Here is a 24006-nt window from a genome sequence, read left to right on the forward strand (position 1 = left end):
TGCAACCACCACCATAAATCAAGACATGGTCACTACAAAGAAACTACCTCATGCTATCCCATTATAGAAACACCCAGCCCGCTTCCCTTGTCTCTATCCATGGAAATAAATAAATCTAATTTCCATCTGAATCATTTTTTCTTTTTGAGAAAGTTACATAAATGAAATTACATAGTCTGTAACCTTTTGAGAATGTATTTTTTCACTAAGCATGATGGCTTTGAGTTCATCCCAGTTGGTGTGTATCAGTAGTTCCTTTTTCTGTTTGTTTGGTTTCTGCTGAGTAGTAGTATTACGTTGTATGAATACACCAGACTTTATTTAACGATTTACTTGGTGAAGGACATTCATGTCATTTCCACTTTTTGGCTATTATGAATAAAGCTGCTGTGAACATTTGTGTACAAGTTCTTGCATGAACGTAACTTTTCATTTTTCTGGGATAGATGCCCAGGAGTGTGAGTGCTGGGTTGTATGTAAGTGCATGTTTACTTTGATAAGAAACTGCCAAATTATTTTCCATTGTGGCTGTACCATTTTTACATTCCCTCCAGCAGTGTGAGAGAGATACAGTGTATCCACATCCTCACCAGCATTTGGTGTAAGCATTATTTTTTTATTTCAGCTGTTCTAATAGGTGGGTGGTAATATGGTATCACAGTTTTAATTTGTACTTTATCAATGCAACATGTTTTCACGAGTTTATTTGCTGTCTGTTCATGTGTCTATTAGTTTGCTAGGATTGCCATAACACACTACAGCCTGTGTGTCTTAAACAACAGATATAATTTTCTCAGAGTTCTGGAATCCAGGAGTCCAAGATTAAAGTGTTGGTTTGGTTAACCAAACCAGAGGTGTTGGTGTCGGTTGAGTAATGAGGTTTGGTTTCTTTTGAGGCCACCTTCCTTGACTTGCAGTTGGCTGTCTCCATGCTGTGTCTTGCATGGTTCTTGCCTCTGCACACCTCCGGGGTCTCTCCTGTATCCTGTAGGGCCTCTCCTGTGCTCTAATTTTCTTTTCTTATACTAAGGACTTCAGTCAGATTGGATTAGGCCACCTTAATGATCTTTTTTTAACTTAATCACCTTTTAAAGTCCCTGTCTCCAAATACAGTCACATTCTGAGATACTGGGGAGTAGGGCTTCAGCATGTGAATTGGCAGGGGTGGTGGGAGACTCAACCATAACAGTGTCTTCCAACCATTTTTGAATTCAATTGTTGGTTTGTTTTGCTGTTGAGTGTTAAGAGTTCTTTATAGGCCGGTACTGTGGCTCACACCTGTAATCCCAGCACTCTGGCTGACTGTAGCGGGTGGATTACCTGAGGTCAGGAGTTCAAGACCAGCCTGGCCAACATGGCGAAATGCCATCTCAACTAAAAATACAAAAGAAATAGCTGGGCGTGGTGGTGGGTGCTTGTAATCCCAGCTACCTCGGGAGGCTGAGGGAGGAGGATCCCTTGAACCTGGGAGGCGGAAGTTGCAGTGAGCTGAGATTGAGCCATTGCACTCTAGCCTGGGTAACAAGAGCAAAACTCTGTTGCAAAAAAAAAAAAATTTTAATATATTTGGGACATAAGTCATTTCTTGCCTGTATAGTTTGAAAATATTTTCTCCTAATCTGCACCTTGTCTTTTCATCCTTAATGCAAAAGTTTTCAATGTTGATGGAGTCCGGTGTGCCAAATTTTTCTTTTATGAACTGCATTTGTGGGGTCATGTCCAGGGACATTTTGCCTTGGGTTTAGTTTTATTATATCCTTTGTCATTTCAAAAAATTCTATAAGAAGCATATATTATTTATGTCATTCAAAACATGGATGAGTATATCACTCAGGATCTCCTGTATGAAATCTCGGGTGAAGGATGACCTTTACAACAGTGCTTCTCAAACTAATGTGCATATAAATCATCTGGAATCTTGTTTAAATGCAGATTCTAATTGTTTTCATTTCCAACAGATGCTAATGCTGATGGTCCAAAGAAATTGGAAAATTCAGTGTTCCTCTAATATCTGATCATGGGAATGAGGTAACAAAACATAGCATCTTTTGCATGGGAGAAATGAAGACTTAAATTCAGAGTGTAGATATGGCACGTGGGTTGACTTATTTTTGGCATTATTATGCATTTATTTCCATGGTCTGATTTTTGGGGGTTTTTTTGTTTGTTTGTTTGAGACGGAGTCTTGCTCTATGACCAGGCTGGAGTGCAGTGGTGTGACCTTGACTCACTGCACCCTCCACCTCCTGGGTTCAAGTGATTCTCCTGCCTCAGCCTTCCAAGCAGCTGAAACTACAGGCACGTGTCACCACGCCCAACTAATTTTTGTAGTTTTAGTAGAGACGTGGGTTCACCATGTTGACCAGGATGGTCTCTGACCTCGTAATCTGCCTGCCTCAGCTTCCCAAAGTGCTGGGATTACAGCTGTGAGACACCGCACCTGGTCCTTGTAAATTTTCTCAAAGCATTTTAAACAAGGTATATTACAAATAAAAATAAATGATTAAACATGGAAAAAAGATCTTCTTTTCCCTGTGTACACAGGAATGGCTCCTGTTTTTTTTTTTCTCTCAACCTATTGATGGCAATAGTCCTTAGAATACATTCTAAATATAACATTTTATATAACATTAGAGATTTAAATTGTTATGATTTCTTTTTTTCAAAATTATCTGTGACTTTCACATTGACAATTACTTCTTCCTTCTTAAAAATTATATTCCAATGTGCCAGGCTGGGCATGGGACAGAATCTTAAAGTGTTGTTTAATCAACATTTATCAATTGAATTACTTCTTGCAAATTTAAATTTTACTGTCAGCAACACAGTACAAAAATGTAGTCGTTATTCAGCCTTTTTTACTGAATGTGACATTCCTCATTTGCATAGAGAGGTGTTTCCATCATGACAATATGTTGTCTCTGTGCCAATTTTGCAAATTTTGTTTGCATCTCTTCAGGCTGGCCACGCCATTTACAGTATATTTCAACAATGATTTTACTTATTCCTTTATTCTTTTGCCATATGACTTTCTATTATAATGATCAACTTATGTGAATCGCCGGGCGCGGTGGCTCAAGCCTGTAATCCCAGCACTTTGGGAGGCCGAGGCGGGTGGATCACAAGGTCAAGAGATCGAGACCATCCTGGTCAACATGGTGAAACCCCGTCTCTACTAAAAATACAAAAAATTAGCTGGGCATGGTGGTGTGTGTCTGTAATCCCAGCTACTCAGGAGGCTGAGGCAGGAGAATTGCCTGAACCCAGGAGGTGGAGGTTGCAGTGAGCCGAGATCGCGCCATTGCACTCCAACCTGGGTAACATGAGTGAAACTCCGTCTCAAAAAAAAAAAAAAAAAAAAAAAAAAAAAAACTTATGTGAATCTCCCCATTTAATTCTGAATTGTTTAAAGACAAGAGTGATTACTTTTTCCTACGTTAATCCTCAGTACTTGGCATAATGTGTAGAATTTAGAAGTTATTTAATATTTTCTTAAGTAATGAGTGTGTCTTTAAAAACCCTAGAATGCAATTCATCTTTTCCTTCTAGTTGATCTGATTCTTATAAAAAGCATTATATGTTCAAATAAAATAAGCCTTATCAAGTGTTAAAAATGGCTTTGGATAACACGAAATATGCTTGTGATACATATTTCCGAGCCTTCTGGAATATACTGCCTTTTCCTACACTGTTTGTGTTGGCATATATAAATAGTTGAGACCACAGATACTGTCTCCAATGAATTCCCGTATTATATCCATGTGCAAATGTGAATGTAATCTTCGCATTACTGTCACCCTAAGTAACTGACTTTGCATTGTATCTGAGTGGCTTTTTTTCTATGTCCAGAAAACGCAGATCTTGAGTGATTTTTGTGTGTCTTACAAATGCTGCAAACCCAGGTAGACTCCTATTCTGATACACCAAGGCCACTTCACATCTTTTTTAAATATTCAAGTCACTTAGCAGCAATTCACTTCTTTATCTTGAAAACACCACCTGTGAGCATAGGCACTTCCATTTTTCTAGCCTGAAGCTTATCATGGCATGAAATGCCCCTCAGGTTCCTTTTTGTTGTGGCATTGATTCATTCGCATCTGATTCTGCAGCTGCAACTGATGGATTTGCAGGTAACATTCTTCCTTAACTCTTTGCCATCTAAGAAATACAGTCTTGACTTACTCAGAGGGTTTATACACAGTTTTCTCTCTCAGTAAGAGTCTGTGATTCACCACGACTCTTCTCCTGGGTACTGGAATTAGTTTCCTTCCCCCGTAGGTGATCCATGCTCATGCAATGATATCTGTCCTTCGCAGCTACTGGAACTGCAGAGCAGGGGCAAAGCCTCTATTTACTGTGTAGCTTCAAGGATATGGAGTTTTATACTGGGGTCTCTAGACAGTGAAGGACACCAATTCTCATAGATGATCTGGAATGTCTGATTCTGCTCTAGTATGGGGTTGAAGTCGGAGCCTCTTTGTAACCACTTTCCAATGATGTCAGTGCATTGGGAACAAGGCTGAATTATACACAATAAATTAAAAGAAACAATAACCTTGGGAACTTACACATGGAAAAACCATTTCAGCCAGCATAGTGATATAAACCAGTAAGTTGTCATTCCTAGGGGACAAAGACTTGTCAAAGTATGCAGAGCTAATTTCCAGTGGCAGTCCTGGTAGAATGAAGAGAAACAGTTGACCGCAGTAGTCAGAAAGTGCTAGTATTGGCCAGGCACTGGATCACACCTGTAATCCCAGCACTTTGGGAGGTTGAGGTGGGCAGATCACGAGGTCAGGAGTTCGAGACCAGCCTGGCCAATATGGTGAAACCCTGTCTCTACTAAAAATACAAAAATTAGCTGGGTGTGTTGGTGCACACCTATAGTCCCATCTACTTGGAAGGCTGAGGCAGAATTGCTTAAACCCGGGAAGTGGAGCTTGCAGTGAGCTGAGATCATGCCACAGCATTCTAGCCTGAGTGACAGAGCAAGATTCTGTCTAAATAAATAAATAAATAAAGTGCTAGTATTCTCTCTGCCTCTTACTTGGAAACGTAAGAAACTCTTTTAGACCAAGGTTCTTGGACAACTCAAGAACGAAGTTGGAAGCTTCACGAGGGATTCTCATAAAGGAATGTGAGTTTTTAAGTTTAAAATGAAATTCTGCATGTGAATCAAGCTGATGAGTTATCATATAGGCAACAATTCATACATAATATTTTATACTAATACAAATATAAGCCACGTTCCATAAATAACATTAATTCCTAGTAACCACTGATATTATAAAACCCTTCAAGGTAGTTTCTGTATGAGGAGCTCAGCAACAGTCCAAGGTCATGGTACCATGAGAGTCAAAATCAGTATCAATCAGAAGGTAATTCCAAGTGGGTTTCAATTACCTACACACTCATCTCTAAGTAGTGGCTCTACTTTATTTTAACCTACGTGTAGTGGGCTAGGGGAGGGATAGCATAAGGAGAAGAAGTACCTAATGTAGATGATGGGTTGATGGGTGCAGCAAACCACCATGGCACATATATACCTATGTAACATATCTGCACGTTCTGCACACATATCCCAGAACTTAAAGTATAATAATAATAATAAACCTACTTATAGAAATAAAATTATATTAAGGTGAGGACTGTCAAATAGAGAGTGGTGGAGTAGCGTGATGAGGGGCGAACTAGAATTGACCTACAGGATTTCTTCCCAACAACGAGCATATTTCAGCATGTTCTGACATAGTCTTCAGGTAGTTGACTCTTCAGTTTCAAGTAACAAAAAGCCAACTCAAACCAACCTCAGGAATAAAAAGATACAGATGCAAATAAAGGGGAATACAGATAAAGAAATAAATGATACAAGTTTAGATGCAGATAATCTCATATACATGGGGAGGATTTTCTTATTACTCACAGAACCAAATAAAAGGCTGAGGGATCCAGGACCTGGGATATTGTTACCCTTAGACTCTAAGCAGCCAGAGAAGAGTGAGATATAGGTCAAATGTAAAGATTCTGGAGTCAGAATGCCTGGTTCAGCTACCGATTCTGTGACTCATTAACTCTTTGACCTTGGACAATTAATCGAGCTTTCTCTGCCTCAGTTTCTTCATTGTAGTTATCTCAGGAGTTATTAAGAGAATTAAGTTTATGCTTGACAGGGAATTAAAACACTGTTAATAGCAATTCTGCTTCTTGGCTTCTGCTTTTCTTTGTGGGTTAGGCTCATTTCCTTTTGCAGAGAGGCTGTGATGGTTAATACTGAGTGTCAACTTAATTGGATCAAAGGGTGCAAGGTATTGTTTCTGGGTGTGCCTGCGAGGGTGTTGCCAAAGGAGATTAACATTTGAGTCAGTGGACTGGGAGAGGCAGACCCACCCTCAATCTGGGTGGGCACCATCTAATCAGCTACCAGTGCTGCTAGAAGAAGGTGGGCAGGAGAAGATGGAAGAGCAGACTTGCTGAGTCCTCCGGCTTCCAGCTTTCTCCCGTGCGGGATGCTTCCTGCCCTCCATCACCAGACTCCAAGTTCTTCAGCTTTTGGACTCCTGGACTTACATCAGTGGTTTGCCAGGGGCTCCTTTGACCACAAACTGAAGGCTGCACTGTCTGCTCTTCCCTACTTCTGACGTTTTGGGCCTTGGACTGATCAACACTGGCTTCCTTGCTCCTCACTTGCAGATGGCCTATCGTGGGACTTTACCTTGTGATTGTGTGAGTCAATTCTCCTTAATAAACTCCCTTTCATATATAAACGTATCGTATAAGTTCTGTTCCTCTAGAGAACACTTACTAATACATAGGCCTTCTTCATGTGGCAGATTTCTAAGTCCTCCAGCTTAGAATTCCCAAAAGAAAACACTTCTTCCACTTGCGGTTTATTGGCAGATCCAGAAGGACTCAGATTGGCTTTGTTTGAGTTGTGTGTTCACCTCTGCAACCCAACATGGTTGTTAAGAAGATGAGGATAGACTCTATTATGCAGAGAAGTGGCACAATGCATGGGAAAGCTTGTGAGACACACAAGACAATAGCTGCCACGAGTCCTCAACAGCCTCTTTGAGGACAGGCATTCCTTCTGTCCAAAGGTGAAGGTCACTGAATAGTAACTGCTATTGCCACTAAGAACTGTATATATGCCTAACATAAATGAATATGTACCTAATGTAATGCGTTGCGTTCTCATTTGCTTCCTACAATATCAGTAGGAAGGAAATACTATTATTATTCACATTTAAACTATGCAGGAACAAAAACAAAATGAGTTCAACATTTTAATGATTTTTTTTAGTTGTCTGTCTCCCCTGTAGAGCGTAAGATCTGTAAGAGCAGGGACTTTCTTTTGTGAATCTCTGTCTCCAGTGGCTAGAACAGAGGCTCACATGTAGTTCAAGCTCAAAAGTTCTTTGTGGAGTGAAGGAGTGAATGAATAAAGTTGTGTAGGTTCCCACAGCTAGTATAAATGGTGTGGTGGTCAATCAAACCCACGGTCCTCTGTCCCTGGGTCAGAGACTTGAGTAGGCTTCTAAACACAATTCAGGTCAAAGTCAGTACATTGTATTTCATAGGGAATTGAGACAAAAAAAAAAGTGGCTTCATTTGTTTTCCATAGAAAATGACTGTTTCGTTTTTGCTTTTTTGTTTTTTTTTTGTGACAGAGTTTCGCTATTGTTGCCCAGGCTGAAGTGCAAACACGTGATCTCAATTCACCACAACCTCCACCTCCCAGGTTCAAGCGATTTTCCTGCCTCAGCCTCGTGAGTAGCTGGGATTATAGGCCTGCGCCACCATATCCAGCTAATTTTTGTATTTTTAGTAGAGATGGGGTTTCTCCATGTTGGTCAGGCTGGACTCGAACTCCCGACCTCAGGTGATCCACCCACCTTGGCCTCCCAAAGTGCTGGGATTTCAGCCACAGCACCCAGCTGAATGCAACTGTTAAAACACAAACATCTTACCTAGAAGGGTAACGCATTGAGCATATTACCAGTGATTATCATGTCAGCCCATAACGCACTTGTGTCAACAAAGATAATTCACATGACAGGATGACACTCAGCATGGGGATGTTGAAATGGGGAAAGCTGTGTCAGGTTGGGGAGAGTTCATATAAAAGGCTAGAAAGTTCTTCAGCACAGAGAAGAGTCCTGCTGAGAGATGGTGGAAGGGAGAAGCCGCTGGAAGAGAAGGGACACTGACGGGCTGAAGGGTGGAGGAGGGTGAAAGGGAGCAGTGAGGAAGAGGACCGTGTAGTGTGACATATTCACAGATGTCACACATTAGGACATGGACATCTGTGGGTGGAGACATTGCACTGCCTACTACAAATGCTAAAAGTAATTTAAATGGAAATTACTTACTTTCATTTAATGGAAAAACATTTAAAATAATTTTTTTCTCTCTACTTTAATTTTAGGTTTAGAGGGTACATGTGCAGGTTTGTTACATTGGTAAATTGGGTGTCACTGAGGTTTGATGTATAAATGAACCTGACACCCAGGTAATGAGCGTAATACCTGATACATAGTTTTCAACCCTCATCCCCTTCCTACCCTCCCCACTCTTGTAGTCCCCAGTATCCAGCATCTGTTTTTCCCGTCCTTATGTCCATGTGCACACAATGTTTAGCAAATTTGAATATTTGGTTTTCTGTTACTGTATTGATTCAGTTAGGATAATGGCCTCCAGCTGCCAAGGACATGATTTTGTTCTTTTTTATAGCTGTGTAGTATTCTATAGTGTATATGTACCACATTTTCTTTATCAAGTCCACCACTGATAGGCACCTAGGTTGATTCCATGTCTTTGCTATTAACAGTGCTGAAATGAACATATGCATGCATGTGTCTTTATGGTAGACGTTGTTTTGATGTATACTACAAGGCTATAGTAACCAAAACAATATCTACCATATTGTTTTATTGTAGTATACATCAAGAAGCTGAAAAGACCTCAGATTAAAATGTAACATTGCACCTAGAGGAACTAGATAAACAAGAATAAACTAACCCAAAAGCTAGCAGAAGAAAAGAACTGAAATCAGAGTAGAAATGAATGAAATTGAGACCCCAAAATCCATACAAAGAATCATCAAAGCCAAAAGCTGGTTCTTTGAAAGAATCAACCAGATAGACAGACCACTAGCTAGATTAACAAAATAAGTTAATAAAATAAAAAGAGAGAGGAGCGAAACAGGCACAATCAGAAATGAAAAAGGTGACATTACAACTGATCCCACAGAAATATAAAAGATCCTCAGAGCTTATTTTCAACACCCCTGTGCACACAAACAACAAAATCTGGAGAAAAATTGATAATTTCCTGGAAACACCTAAACTCCCAAGAATGAGTTAGGAAAAAATGAACATCCTGAACAGACCAGTATCAAGTTCTAAAATTGAGTCAGTAATAAAAAAAATTAAAAAAAGCTTTCCAACCAAAGAAAGTCCTGGACCAGATGGATTTGCAGCCGAATTCTACCAAATATACAAATCCTACTGAAACTATTCCCAAAAAAATAAAGAGAAAGGACTCCTCCCTAACTCATTCTACAAAGCCAGCATCACTCTGATACCAAAATCTGACAGAGACACAACAAGAAAGAAAACTACAGGCCAATATCCCTGAGGAACATAGATGCAAATATCCTCAGCAAAATACTAGCAAATTGAATCCAGCAACACATTAAAAAGTTGATTCACCGTGATCAAGCAGGCTTTATTCCTAGGATGCAGGGCTTGTATGACAAATGCAAATAAACATGATTCTTATATAAATAGAGCTTCCATGGAGATGTACTTTAAGTACTCATGAAGAGAGTTTAACAATTCAAAAGTGACATCTTGCACTGATTTAAAAAAAAAGAAGAAGAAGAAGAATCTAATGGAAATTACCACTAGAATGCAGCTATTCTTTTGTTTACCCAAGACAGCTTCGTTGCAATTTTTGTGACTGTTGCTCTGGGTGGACATTCAAGGAAATTATTGACAACATGCTAAGAAGAGCCTCCTACTTCATTCTTAAAGAGTTCTATTCCTTTAAACCTTGCCATAGATTGTATATCTGTTTATTTCTTAGATGAAGTTAACCGATACATAATTTTATTTTTATTAAACACTGATGTTAATGTAAAAATTATAATTGACTTTACATTATGCACCAAAGTATTCATTACACACTCATTAGTTAACCAAGATCATAAACACGAAATGTGTCAGGTAGTCAGAAGCATATACTAAAATCTCAGTGGCCTTACCAGTTAAAAAATACAAGTCCCAATCTTCAGTGAAAGGCTTAGAAATTAAATGCTACTGAGAGTTGGTAAATATCACAAAGTTCTTATACAAGGAGTATTATCACTTGTTTTAAGTAAGTGCCTGACAGAGGTACCTTCCATTTTTCAAAGCCCTTCCAGGCCTTTCACAGTCCAAGTGGTCCTTATTGTAGTATACATGTCCCAAGGCAATGAACAGTGCTGATAGATAAATCACTACTCTCACTTGGTATTTCTCAGTCCCACTTACCGCCTGGTGGTTATGGATCAAGAGATCAGCAGGCCTCTTGGACAAGGGACACCAGGAGATGACCTCAGAGAAGATATCCCACCTCCCACATTCACACCTCACCTTCCTGACTTGGAAAACACCTCCAGTTAATGAGCAAATCTGGCATCTGTCAGCTTTTTGTAAGCAAGCATTTCACAAGGTTTACAGAAAAGTAAAGTAAACAGAGTTCTGAGTAACAAAAGAGTGGCGTTTATGCATTCTTTGATTCACTTTAAAGGATGGTATAAACTGACTTTTTAACCAAGCATTAGGCAAGATCTGGGTCCAAGCCATTCTATAATAAACAGTGACATGGCTATATTAAAATATTTACTTAGTGTGCTAAAGTGACTTATAGGAAGAGTGGCTACTACATAGAAGTCCTAAGTATTAAGGCGTCAGGTGCCATGGGCAGCATAAATATTCCATGTGCACTTGTTTATAGGAAAACCCCATCTGGATTCGACTAAAACAGCAGGCACCCTGGTGACCCCAGTTTTGCTATTGGAAAATATAACACAAGTGTTCACTCATCGAGAATAACTACAGTGCTAAGTGCCAAATGACAGATGGGAGGGGATTGGCTTTTCTCAATAAAATCCAGGCACTCCATTGTGAAGGGTTTCATGGTTTCATTGTAAGGCCTCCTCAGCATTTATAGACTCTCAGAGTAGACATGCAGCTAGATAAGGCAAGGTGCTGGGTCAGACTGACCAAGACCTGCCTAGTCAGGATAGCCTTGTCTATACACATTGTGCAAGCTAGACAGGATTTGGAAGACTTGGCCTGGGACACTCCACCAATGTCGCCAACCCCACCCTTAACTCCACTTTCCCTCTAGCTTATTTATGTTGAATGATGATTAAGCAGATAAGCTGAGGACCAAGGCTGGTGAGAGACAAAGAGCATGGTATTTTGAGATAGAAAGTCTGGATTTAAGACTGCTCCTCCACTTACTTGAGTATAACTTCTAGAGTCAGAAGAGGGAGGTGAGAGTTGACAAAGCATATTGACAGGCATTGTACTGAATGCTTTTCATATGTTATCTCATTGATTCTTTGTGACAATAATATTCTTTGTGACAATAATATTAATACTGCCCCCATTTTACAAAATCACATAGTTGATTCTAGGAATTAAAAGGTCTTCCTAGGCCAGGCCTCAGTCATCCCATTAGATGAACAAATCCCCATCTTCTTCTAAGGTTGGCCCAAGTATAATAAGAATAATAAAAATAAAAGTATATTTATCCTGTCCTCTGAAACTGACAATTTCACTGGGGAGAAAATGTCTCTGCATGATAGCATGCCTACCCAATGTTACAAGTGCAGAGCTCAAAAAGATAAAGTCTCAAATTAAAACGGCTAACTGCAGACTAAAACTCTATCTGACTGGATAAAGTGGCGCCCTTACACACATACTTCCAAGTATAAACCTTCCCCTACTGAACTTGATTAATACATTTTTTTTCACTTATCCACTCACTTAACAAAGATGTATTGAGTACGCACCATGCATCCAGCCCTTTCTAGACAATGGAGATACAGCAATAAGCACAATCCCTGCATCCATGGAGCTGACCTTCCAGTGGGAGGACAGATAAATGCATGTTTAAATAAATACTTAACAGAATTTCAGTTAGTGATAGAGAAAGAAAAATTAATCATGTTACAGGAATAAAGAATAATTAAGAATACCATTTGAGGTAGGATAGTCAGGTATACCAAAACTATTAACTTAGAAGTTTTGAGAATTAAAAAAAAAAAATGTTCAGGCTAGGTATGGTGACTCATAATCCTAGAACATTGGGAGGCCAAGTCAGGAGGATTGCTTGAAGCTAGAAGTTCGAGACCAGCCTGGGCAACATAGCAAGGCCCTGTCTCTTCCAAAAAATTTAAAATTTACCCAGGTATGATGGTACAGGGCTGTAGTCCCAGCTATTAGAGAGGCTGGGGTGGGGGGTAGGATCACTTGAGCCCAGGAGTTCAAGCCTGCAGTGGACAATGATCATGTCCCTTCACTCCAGCCTGGGTGACAGAGTAAGACCCTGTCTTACTTAAAAAAAAAAATAATTCAACTTAGTTTTCTGTTTAGCATCATAGCTTAGAGTTTACACAAGTCAATTGCACCCTGACATGAAAGAAGCAATACTAAGACCCTTGTCTAAGATTTAACGTTAACTTATTATGTAGCCCTGAGAAATTTATATCATTTCGTAGACGAGAAAACCAACGTCCAGAAAGGTAATATGACAGGCTCAAGGCAGCAAAATTAACATGGATCTCTAAGGGTCCTTTCCATTATATATTTCTATAATTGTACTGTTCAATATGGAAGCCACTAGTTACATATGGGTTATTATATTTAAAGTAATTAAATTTAAAAAATTAAAATTCAGTTCCACAGGTGCACTAGCCTTATTTCCAGTGCTCAGTAGCTACACGAGGCTGGTGGCCTTATTGCATGGTGCAGACTCTAGAACATTTCCATCACTGCAGAAAGTCGTGCTGGAAAGCGCTATTCTAGAGTTGTATGAATTCCATTCGCTCTTGGGGAGAAAAAGCAACTGTTTGTTTATACATTTTCTCTTTCTATCAGATAATGCGGCATCTTAGAGACAAATCATTTTTGGTGGGTTTAACCCAAGAATTTTACCCAACCCAACTTGCCTCTCATGTGTGAAAAAAAACAGAAACAAAGTACTTAGGAAATTTTACTATCCCTGGAACCTTGTTTAAAAACAAACAAACAAAACATAATAGTTTGACATGTTCTGACTGATTGAGTGACAAAGAAAATTAAAGATCCTCATGTGGTTGCTATGGTCTGAATGTGTCCTGTCAAATTCATATGTAATTGATACGTACGTGATCACCAATGTTAGAGTAGTAAGAGATGAGGCTTTAAGGAAGTGATTGAGTCTTGAGGGCTCAACCAAAGATTGGTCTGTTAAGATCTTCACTGTGGGCTGGGCACGGTGGCTCACATCTGTAATCCCAGTACTTTGGGAGGCCGAGGTGGGCAGATCAGGAGGTCAGAAGTTCGAGACCAGCCTGGCCAATATGGTGAAATCCCATCTCTACTAAGAATACAAAAATTAGCTGGGTGTAGTGGTGCATGTCTGTAGTCCCAGCTACTCGGGAGGCTGAGGTAAGAGAATCACTTGAACCCGGGAGGTGGAGGTTGCAGTGAGCGGAGATCATGCCACTGCACTCCAGCCTGGCAATAGAGCGAGACTGTGTCTCAAAAAAAAAAAAAAAGAAAAGGAAAAAGATCTTCACTGTAACATAATATACTGAAGTCACACACACACATATATATATATTCAATAAAAGAGAAATAATTAATTTCTAGTATATCTACAAAATATAATTTCATGCAGCCATTAAAAATGATGATTGTGAAAAAAGGATTAATGGAAAGGGTTTAAGATAGGACATTAAGGTAAAAAAGAAATGATGGTAATAGCTAATGCTTATTCAGTGTTCAGTAAATTCCAGCCACTTTTTTTTTAAAGGCTTTAGATTTATTTGATCATTTACCCCTCAATATACCTATAAGCAATTAGTACTCCAGATACTATTGAACTAGCAGATCCTTAGGGCTTGTCCTGTGTCCCCAAGTCACTAAGTGACAGAGCCAGGTTCTGAATGCAGGCCCATGTGACACAAATGTGACACAAAGCCTGTGCTCTTGACTTCCTCCTCCACAAGAAACTCTCTAAGTAGCATGTTATCAGTCATGTTAAAAAAAAATACACATATTTCAAAGAAAAAAATTTCCAACTGGAAATATACCAAAACCTTAATAGCGCTCGTCTCTGAATGGTGGGATTACAGATCACTTTTATTTTCTTCTTCAAATTAGTCTCTATTTTTAAATCATTCTGGCAATGAACATTCTACAATCAAGAAAAAAAATTTTTGATGAAATAGAAAGACCATCTTCCTACACAGATTTGCACCACACCAAGGGGAAAAAAATAATAATTCAAAAGGCAGAGCTAAAAATGGAATTCCAAAGTGTTGCCTGGAAATTAGTGGGAGTTCAAAGGAGTTAAATAAAAGATGGAAAATTGGAGATGTGCCATTGCTAAATCTTTAAGCTCTTCCAAGAGGGTTGTGCTTGCGATTGTTGGTTTCTATCTCAGCCCTCAGCTGAACTGATGAGCCTTTACACAATGACTGAGAAGTTAGAAGAGTCTGCCTCATTGTTATTATATTATGCTAACAAATTTGTTTATTGGCCTAATAAATGAATTTACTATCAACAGGGCCTTTCTTTTTCCTCTCATTTTTATTATCATTATTTTTTTTAAATCAGGCAACACTTTGTTGAACAAATCTGACCCCAAAGAATGCCTGCTGGCATATCGTCCAAGAAGTCTAGCAGAAGTTTGTATGATTATCCTGATGAGTGAGTACAGTTTAGTCTAGTCTCTTTTTTGTTGAATAACACCATTACACGCAGTCCCCTGAAAACTAGGAGAGCTAGTTTTACCTTTGCTTGGGTGTTCATGAACCAGTGTGGTCCAAAGAGGTTACAGAAGATAACTTTGCACCCTGAAGAAAAAAACACCATAAAGCCAGGCACATATTTGTCACCCTCATTTTCACATTTCGGTTTGCCAGTAGCTTCTCTGCAACGTGCTGAAGGACTGTTTCAATGCTCAACATTCGATTACAGGGAAGCAAATTCTACCCCCTAGATTCAGAAGTTTTAAAATGCTCATAAAAGTGGTATATTAATTATTTAAAACTTCACATAATTCCTTTCTCTGGGCCTCTTTAAGATCTTAATTTCTATTTCAGCCTCTTCACTTTTTAGACCCAAGAAACAACTTATGGAGGGGGAGAAGTGAATAATGCAAAAAAGCTCAAGAATTAGTCACCTAGACTGGGTTTGAATCCTCCTCTGTCAGTTACTAGATAAAGCTTTTGGCAAGTGTTTAACTGCTTTGTGTCTTGTTTCCCTAGGAATCAAAGTTCTGATATTAAGACACAAGAGATCATACATGTACAAACCTAGGATGAAAGTTAGTACATAATATGTGCTTAATAAACATGCTCTCTCTTCTCATCCTCATCACTCTCAGAAATGCACCTGCCCCACAATGAGCCCCTTGGGACCTGGGGTCAGAAATTAATGACTCAAAGGTTTAAATAATGAATATACTACTTTCAGGCCATGACTCTGCTTTTAGTTAATCAGAATGGAAATACCTTCCTTAAGATGAAAAACATTGTTTATCTAAAGGAAGAAAGCAGAATTTCTACTAAGATTTCCTCTGGTTCCAGTTTACTTCCATGTTACGTTATACTCTAAAAATTAAACTGTAAACCATCCAAGAAAGTCCACATTTTCTTTTCACTTAGATAACCTATTGGGTAGCACTAGCATCTAGAGCCAGTGCCCCAGATGGCTGCAGACTCGATCTTTTTTCTTCTCATCTGTGGCCAGAGTGGGAGCCACTGCAGAGGATTTTGGCCTTCATCTAGCCAACATGGGCCCAAGCTCACTTCACTTGTCAAATCAGTTTCACATCCTTACTTCACAGCACTCCATTTCATCCGAAGTTATCATAACTTCCTGACTCTTTCTAGCAGACAGGATAGGCTAGGTTTTGCTAAGGTAACAAAAAAACCCTCAAATTCTCAGTAGCCTAAAGTAGTTAAGAGTTTGTTTCTTGCTCATGCTATGTATGCACTGTAGAAGGGCCAAACGCTCTGTTCCAAGATTATTCTTATTCTGGGACCCAGACTGATACATAGTATCTACTCCATGGAACATTGCCAATATCTGTGACAGAAAAAAAAAAAAAAAAGAATTCATTCTGCCTCTTGAAACTTACACCTGGAGTTAATACATCATATTTCAGTGACTAAAATATGCTAATTGAATTTGATGGAACAGAGACATGAACAACCACCACATTTCTTAAAAAAGAAAGAAAACACCCTCCTCCCATACCCATCACGCAAATAACTATGAGATAGGTGAATCAGGTAATACTATCCCCATTTTAAAAATGAATATATATCCATGAAAGAGAGAAACGATAAGCTGAACTTTATTAAAAATAACAATTTGTGCTCTGCAAAAGTTAGTGTCAAAAGAATGAAAAGACAAACCACAGACTGGGAGAAAATGTTTGCAAAAGGCACATTCAATAAAGGACTCATATAAAATATATAAAGATCTCTTAAAACTCAACAATAAGAAAACAATCTGAATGAAAAATAAGCAAAAGATCTAAACGAAGGCCTGACTAAAGAAGAAATACGGGTGGCAAATAAGCATATGAAAAGATGCTCCATAGCATGCCATCAGGGGAGTGCAAATTAAAACAACGAGACACAAATATGCATGTATTAGAATGGCCAAAATCCAAAATGCTGACAGCATCAAATGCTGATGAGGATGTGGAACAACAGGAACTCTCATCTGCTTCTGGTGAGAATACAAAATGGCACAGCCACTTTGGAAGACAGTTTGGTAGTTTCTTACAAAACAAACAAAACATACTCATATCATACAACCCAGCAATCATTCTCCTTGTTATTAACCCAGGTGAAAACATTGTCTACACAAAAATCTGCACATGGATGTTTCTAGAACTTTATTCATAATTGCCAAAACTTGAAAGCAACCAATATGTCCTTCAGTAAATGACTAGAAAAATAAACTGTGGAACACTTGATGCATGGCAGGCAAGTCCCAAATTTGGGCTTGGCTGTGGAGGGTTCTTGGCTTTACTCAGGTAAAAATTCAAGAGCAAGCTGGTGGTAGAAGGAAACAGCTTTATTAAGGTGGTGGTGTTACGGCTCCGTGACTGCTCCTGCAGAGGACTACTCCCTACATAGTATGTCAAGAGCAGCAGCTCGGGGGCAGCTCTGCAGTCAGATTTAGACCCACTTTTAATTACATGCAAATTAAGGGTCAGATTATGCAGAAATTTCCAGAAAAAAAAAAAGGATGCAACTTCCAGATAATCCAGTCATGGCCATGGAAAGGGGAGGTAACTTCTGGATGTTGCCATGGCAATAATAAATTAATATGGCAGGGGTGGGCATGTCTTATGGAGAAATCTTTGCTTCTTCCAGTCAGCTCGTCCTCAATCTGGTCTGGAGCCTGAGCCTCACCTTTAGAGTTGAGTCTCACCTTTTACTTCACATCCAGGCAATGGAATATTATGTGGTGCAAAAAAAATTTAAAAAAAAAGAGCTATCAAGCCATGAAAATAAGTGGTGGAATCTTAAATGCGTATTACTAAGTGAAAGAAGTCAGTTTGGGCTGGCTGCCGTGGCTTACGTCTGTAATCCCAGCACTTCGGGAGGTGGAGGCAGGTGGATTGCCTGAGGTCAGGAGTTCAAGACAAGCTGGACAATATGATGAAACCCTGTCCCTACTAAAAAAAATATATATATATATATATATATATATATATATATATACACGCACACACAAAAATTAGCCAGGTGTGGTGGTGGGTGCCTGTAATCCCAGCTACTCAGGAGGCTGAGGCAGGGAGAATTGCTTGAACCCAGAAGCAGAGGTTGCAGTGAGCTGAGATCCCACCATTGCACTCCAGCTTGGGTGACAGAGCGAGAGTCTGTCTCAAAGAAAAGTCAGTCTGAAAAGACTAAATACTTTATGATTCCAACCACATGACATTCTGGAAAAGGTAAAATTATAAAGAAAGTAAAAATATCACTGTTTGCCAAGGGTTGGGTGGGGGGTGACAAATAGATGGAGTACAGAGGATTTTTAGGACAGAGAAACTACTCTTCATGATACTGTAATGATAGATACATGTTACTAAGCACTTGTCCAAACCCATAGAATGTATAACACCAGGAGTGAACCCCAGTGTAAACTACCTACTCTGTGTGATTATGACGTGTCAATACACTGTCAATAAATTGTAACAAATGTACCACTCTGGTGGATATTGATAATGGAGGAAGCTATGTATGTGTGGGAGCAGGGAGCGTATGGGAAATCTGTCTCTCCTGCTCAATTTTGCTGTGACCTCAATCTCTTCCAACAAATAAAATCTAGTAAAAAATGAATATATGTCTTAGAGGTTAAATGGCTTCATTAAGGCCATACAAAAGAATGTCTTGCATATGGTGGATAATAAATGTTGAATAAATGAGTAAAAGCATATGTGAATGAATGAAAAAGCAAAATGATGAAAGCCAGGTTGTAAATACAGGTAATCTGATACTTGACATAGGGTTCTTTCCATTTACATCACACCCCCTTTCAGCTCTTCTCCCACCCTGCCACCAGCCAGACCTCTAAAAATTATCTTCCACCCCATACATCCAGGAAAGTGTCTGGGTTTTTCTTCTCTGTGTTTTAAAATAGCTTGAATTCCTAAGTTCTGGAACAACAGATAGGAAGCAATCATCATTGTACTAAAATAGGAACACACACACACACACACACACACACACACACACACACACATATTGCACAAACTCCACCTGTCTTAGATCATTTTGTGTTGCCATACAGAATACCTGAGACCTGGCAAATTATAAAGAAAAGAAGCTTATTTAGCACATGGTTCTACAGGCTGGGAAGTACAGAATTGGGCAGCTGTGTCTGGCAGTTTCCATTAAGGGGCTGGTGCCACATCAAAGGATGGAGGAGAAACAGAAGGGGAGCCAAGTGTGTGGAAAGAGATGGCACAAGGAAGCCGACCCACTTTATAACAACCCGCTCTCCTGAGAACTAACCCAGTTTCATGAGAAAGGAATAAATTCATCTTAAAGACCCTCCCTCCCAACACTGCCACACTGGGGACCAAGCCTCAACATGAGTTTTGGTGGAGCCAAATTACATTTAAACCATAGAACCACCAATGTATAATTCGACTAGCAATGGCATAGAGTAGTTGAAAGAAATAATAATTTATATAATTTGAACTAAAAGAAGTTCTAAGGAAAAAAGTGCAGTAAGAATGCCCAAGCCCACAGACTATTCTTATTTTGAATTTTGTTTCACTTTGGCAGTGGTGCCAGGTTTCCAGAGATGCTACTGTCCTAAAGAGTTATCTGTAGCCCCTGGGGTTCAACTGAGAACACAGAAGACGGGAGAAATTAAAAATGGAGAGCGAGAGAGAATAAAGAGAGGGAGAGACAATAGACAGCATTTGGGTGAAAATGCCTCTAGTACCAAGCAGAACAAAGAGAGTGAAGAATTCCTCATCTATGAGACTCAGAGAAACTGCACATGAGCCAAATACATCTGTTGAATGTTGCAAGTGACAAAATGCAGCTCAGAGAGAGCATGCACTGAATCATTTTTAAAATTCTTAAGAAACTTAACAAGTACATCTAGGCACAGCTCAAGAATGCACTCGGATGGCTCATGGAAACATCCTGGGGATGTGATTCAAACGGCTTGGAAAATGCAGCCTCCTTGCTTGGATAATTTACCAGTTGAGGGGACAGCAGGAAGTCAAGGCAACTGTATTTGGGAGTTTCTTGGGATCAGATAAAATCCTCCAAGCTGTACCTTCATTGAAGTTATCAAGGTACTTGGGTAATGGCCTGTGAGGGGGAAGAAGACAAAACGAAAGTGGATTCTTTTCTTTTACATTTTTAATTTATTTTTAGTGGATACTATAGTCATGTTTCAAAATTTTAAAAATATAAAGCAACTCAATGTAAAAATATCCCACTGTGAAAAGTATACCCCCAGCTCCTCTCCTAACACCCAATTCCCTTCCCAGAGTCATGGATTAATTCCTCGTATGTCCACAGATATTTGTATGCAAATGCAAGCAAACAAATAATAAAAATTGTATTAATTTTTCCAAACTATAATGCACCTTGCCTTTTTTAGTTGAAATAGAGCTTGAGCTCAAACTTTAATATTGGACATTTTAATATTAGAAACCAATGAAGTAACTCTAATTGCTATAATTAAGTGCAGATAATGAAAAGAAGGATGAATTCAAGCACCTTGTGAACTCAGTATATTCTGAATCTATGACCCATAGTGTGATATGTTTTAAAGATAAAAATAACTATAAAGAAACCTGAATTTTACTTAGTTTATTTGTTGTTTGGTAATGATATAGGGCTACCCCTATATCATGTTCTTAAACTATTTTGACTGTACTGTAGAACAGAGAAAAACAATTTGGAAAGTTGGATATAATCAGGAATCAAGGGCTCTTACAGGAGAGAATGGAAATTTTAAAATGGGTAAGATAGCAATGAACCTTGTGTTGATGGATTAAAATGAGGAATCAGATAAACTAGTTTTATGCGCAGACAAGGTCCAGGACTGTGTCCACCCTAGAAGCAATGAGCACACCTTGTGAGTGCTCAGATCTTTGGTTCTGAACTCTCTTATTCACTAAAAGGGCTCAGGAAATCTTGGGGAAATGGCTATTTGCAGGTCAAAAGGAAAGAATGTAAAAAGTGATCCTGGAACATTTTATTATGGTGTCAGAAAGTAGGGAAATACTCAAAGCTGATACACACATTCCAAGGTACACAGGAGCCAGTTGAAGGGGCTTATGATGATCAGATGTGGTGTAATTAGAGCCTCCAAAATATAATAATGGATATTAAATTTTTAAAAATCAATTAATGTATAAAGTTTAAAAAGGGGGAGAGTAGGACTCTTCTTTCAGAAGAATACTGAATAATAAAACCAGAAAGGTTAAATTTAGAAAATCACTCTTTTCCCATATCCATTGTACTAATTAATTAACTAAGGCAAGCATGAACAAAGGCTAGAGTATGTAAGGTCCAAGGGCTGGTCTGAATCTAAGATCTTATAGTTCAAGTCAGTACTTTTTTACAAATTTTCTTGAAGTAGCCATCAGACTCTATGGGGTGAAATGTTAGCATATTTATGTGGTCTCAAAGTACACCTTAGATGCTGTATTAGTTTGCTAGGGCTGCTGTAACAAAATGCCACAGACTGGGTGCCTTAAACAACAGAAGTTTGTTTTCTCGTGGTTCTGGAGGGGTAGAAGTTCAAGATCAAGATGGTGATAGGGTTGACTCCTGACGGCTCTCTCCTTGGCTAGCAGTTGGCCATCTTCTTGCTGCCTCTCCCCGTGATCATCCTGAGGAAGGAGACCCTTAATCATCCTCAAGCATCTAAGACTACCTGCCCCTTGATTCTACATTGCATTTCAATAGGAGAAGTAAAGGCTAGCAGACCGGGCGCCACCTTTAATCGCCCTGCTGTAGATAGCAGGCATGGTATGGAGGAATCTTTCCGGAAGGCATTGTTTTTACTTAAACAAGATGAAACCCCAACCTAAGTCACCCCCACACTTACTCTATGGACCAAGACCCTTCCACATGTATATTCTAGAGTTATAAGCCCAAGACCCTTTCACATGTAAACTCTAGAGTTGTAAGCCCAAGATCCTTTCACATGTAATTTCTAGAGTTGTAGCCTTTATAAGGGCAGGGATTTTCTTTGTTAGGGGAGCCCAGCTATTTGGGGCATTCAGACCCGCTGCAGCTCCCGCCCAAATAAATCACCCCTTCCTTCTCAGTTCAGTGTTCGAGAGGTTTGTTTCACGGCCTTTCCTGCTTCAATCCCTCAGGGCACGTGTTTCTGGTATCTCTTGCGTGTTCAAATTTCCTCTCCTTATAAGGACACCAGTCAGATTGGATTACAGCCCACCTACAGAATCTCATTTAATTTTAATTACCTTTCTTAAGACCCTGTCTCCAAATACAGTCACATTCTGAGGTACTAGAGATGAGGGCTTCAGCATACAACGTTTGGGGAGACAAAATTGGATTCACAATAGATGTCTTCTTAAATACAGAGAGAATTACAATGAAAAAGTCTGGCAGACACTATCTGAACCAAATAAGCATTACCACTGTCAAGAGCGTATCTGTCATATTTTTGACAAAAATGTTTCATTTGAATCCAGTTGTGAGGAAACAATCAGATAAATGCTGATTGTGGAAATTTCCACTAGACAACTTGCTTGTATTCTTCCAAAAGATCATTATTATCATTTTTATGAAAGACAGGAAAGATCAGGTGGACCAAGCTTGACAATGGAAGCTAGAGACATGGTAAGCAAATTCTAAACCCTGGATCCAGAAAAAAAAAAAAAGTCATACATAACATTTTTGTGATAACTAAGAACATTTGAACTGTATTTAATGATACTACTGTTTCAGTGCTAAGCTTCTTTAGTCTGGAGCTCTGCCTTTTTAGTTTGAACTGTATTTAATGATACTATTGTTTCAATGTTAAGTTTCTTTAGTATGGTGCTGTAGCTTTGTATTTGGGGGTGAAGGACATGATGTCTAATATTTATTTTTCAATAGTTGCACAAAATGTGTTTGTAATTAACAATTACTGAGTTTAGATGAATTTACAAGATGTAATTAACAATTACGGAGTTTAGCTCATTAGTACATGATATATTTATAATAGCAATTCTACAACTTTTTGTATACTGGAACTTTTTCAAATGGTAAGTTAGGAAAGAGGGAAAGAGAAAGAAAGAAGAAAGGAAGGAAGGGAAGGGAGAAATAAAGAAAGAAAGAAAGAAAGAAAGGATGGAAGGAAGGAAAAGAAAAGAAAAGAAGAAAAGAAAAGAAAAGAAAGAAAAGGAAGGAAGGAAGGAAGGAAGGAAGGAAAGAAAGAAGAAAAGAAAGAAGGAAAGAAAAAAAGAAAGGAAAGAAAGAAAGAAAGAAAGAAAGAAGAAAGAGGGACGGAGGGAGGGAGGGAAGGAAGGAAGGAAGGAAGGAAGGAAGGAAGGAAAAAAGGAAGGAAGGAAGGAAGGAGGGGGAAGAAAGGAAAGAAAGAGGGGAGGGAGAGAAGGAGGAAGAAAAAGGAAGAATATCATATATTTTGGAAATAACTCTCTAAAGTCTCTATCATACATAAGGTGTATACTGGTTCTATTTTACACCTACCTTTTTTTTCATTATGTGGATAGCAGTTCTCTAATACTCAATATTTAGTTTATGTTTAATCTTTTTTTTACTACAAACAATGGTATAAAATAATTCTGTACATAAATCTTTTAATAGGTGCAAGTATATCTTTAGGATAAATTTCTAGAAGAGGAATTGCTAGATTAAAGGTATTTCTTGATAACCGTATAGGAACACTGAATTTCTAGGTAAAAAAGAGTTATTTTTTCAATTCACTGATGTTCTGAATCAATGTAAAACAAGCTAGTTTTAAAAGCCAGCCTTCTTAATTTGCAGTGAGGAGCTGCTTTCTTTACCTTAATGGTTTAATTCAAGGCTTGAATTATTCAACTTTAAATGCAAAACATCCAGCATAGTGTGTTATACAAAATGAATATGAGCATTCATCAAATGTGTTTGAATGAATGAGTGAATGAATGAATGAATGAAAGCTTCTAGACACCAGGAGCATTAACTGTGGAACTATAAAATAAACATATCCTCCCTTTCCACATTCCAAAGAG

This window comes from Sapajus apella, unplaced genomic scaffold (assembly GCF_009761245.1).
Source record: "Sapajus apella isolate SASKATOON/1434 unplaced genomic scaffold, GSC_monkey_1.0 scaffold12, whole genome shotgun sequence".
Classification (NCBI taxonomy): domain Eukaryota; kingdom Metazoa; phylum Chordata; class Mammalia; order Primates; family Cebidae; genus Sapajus; species Sapajus apella.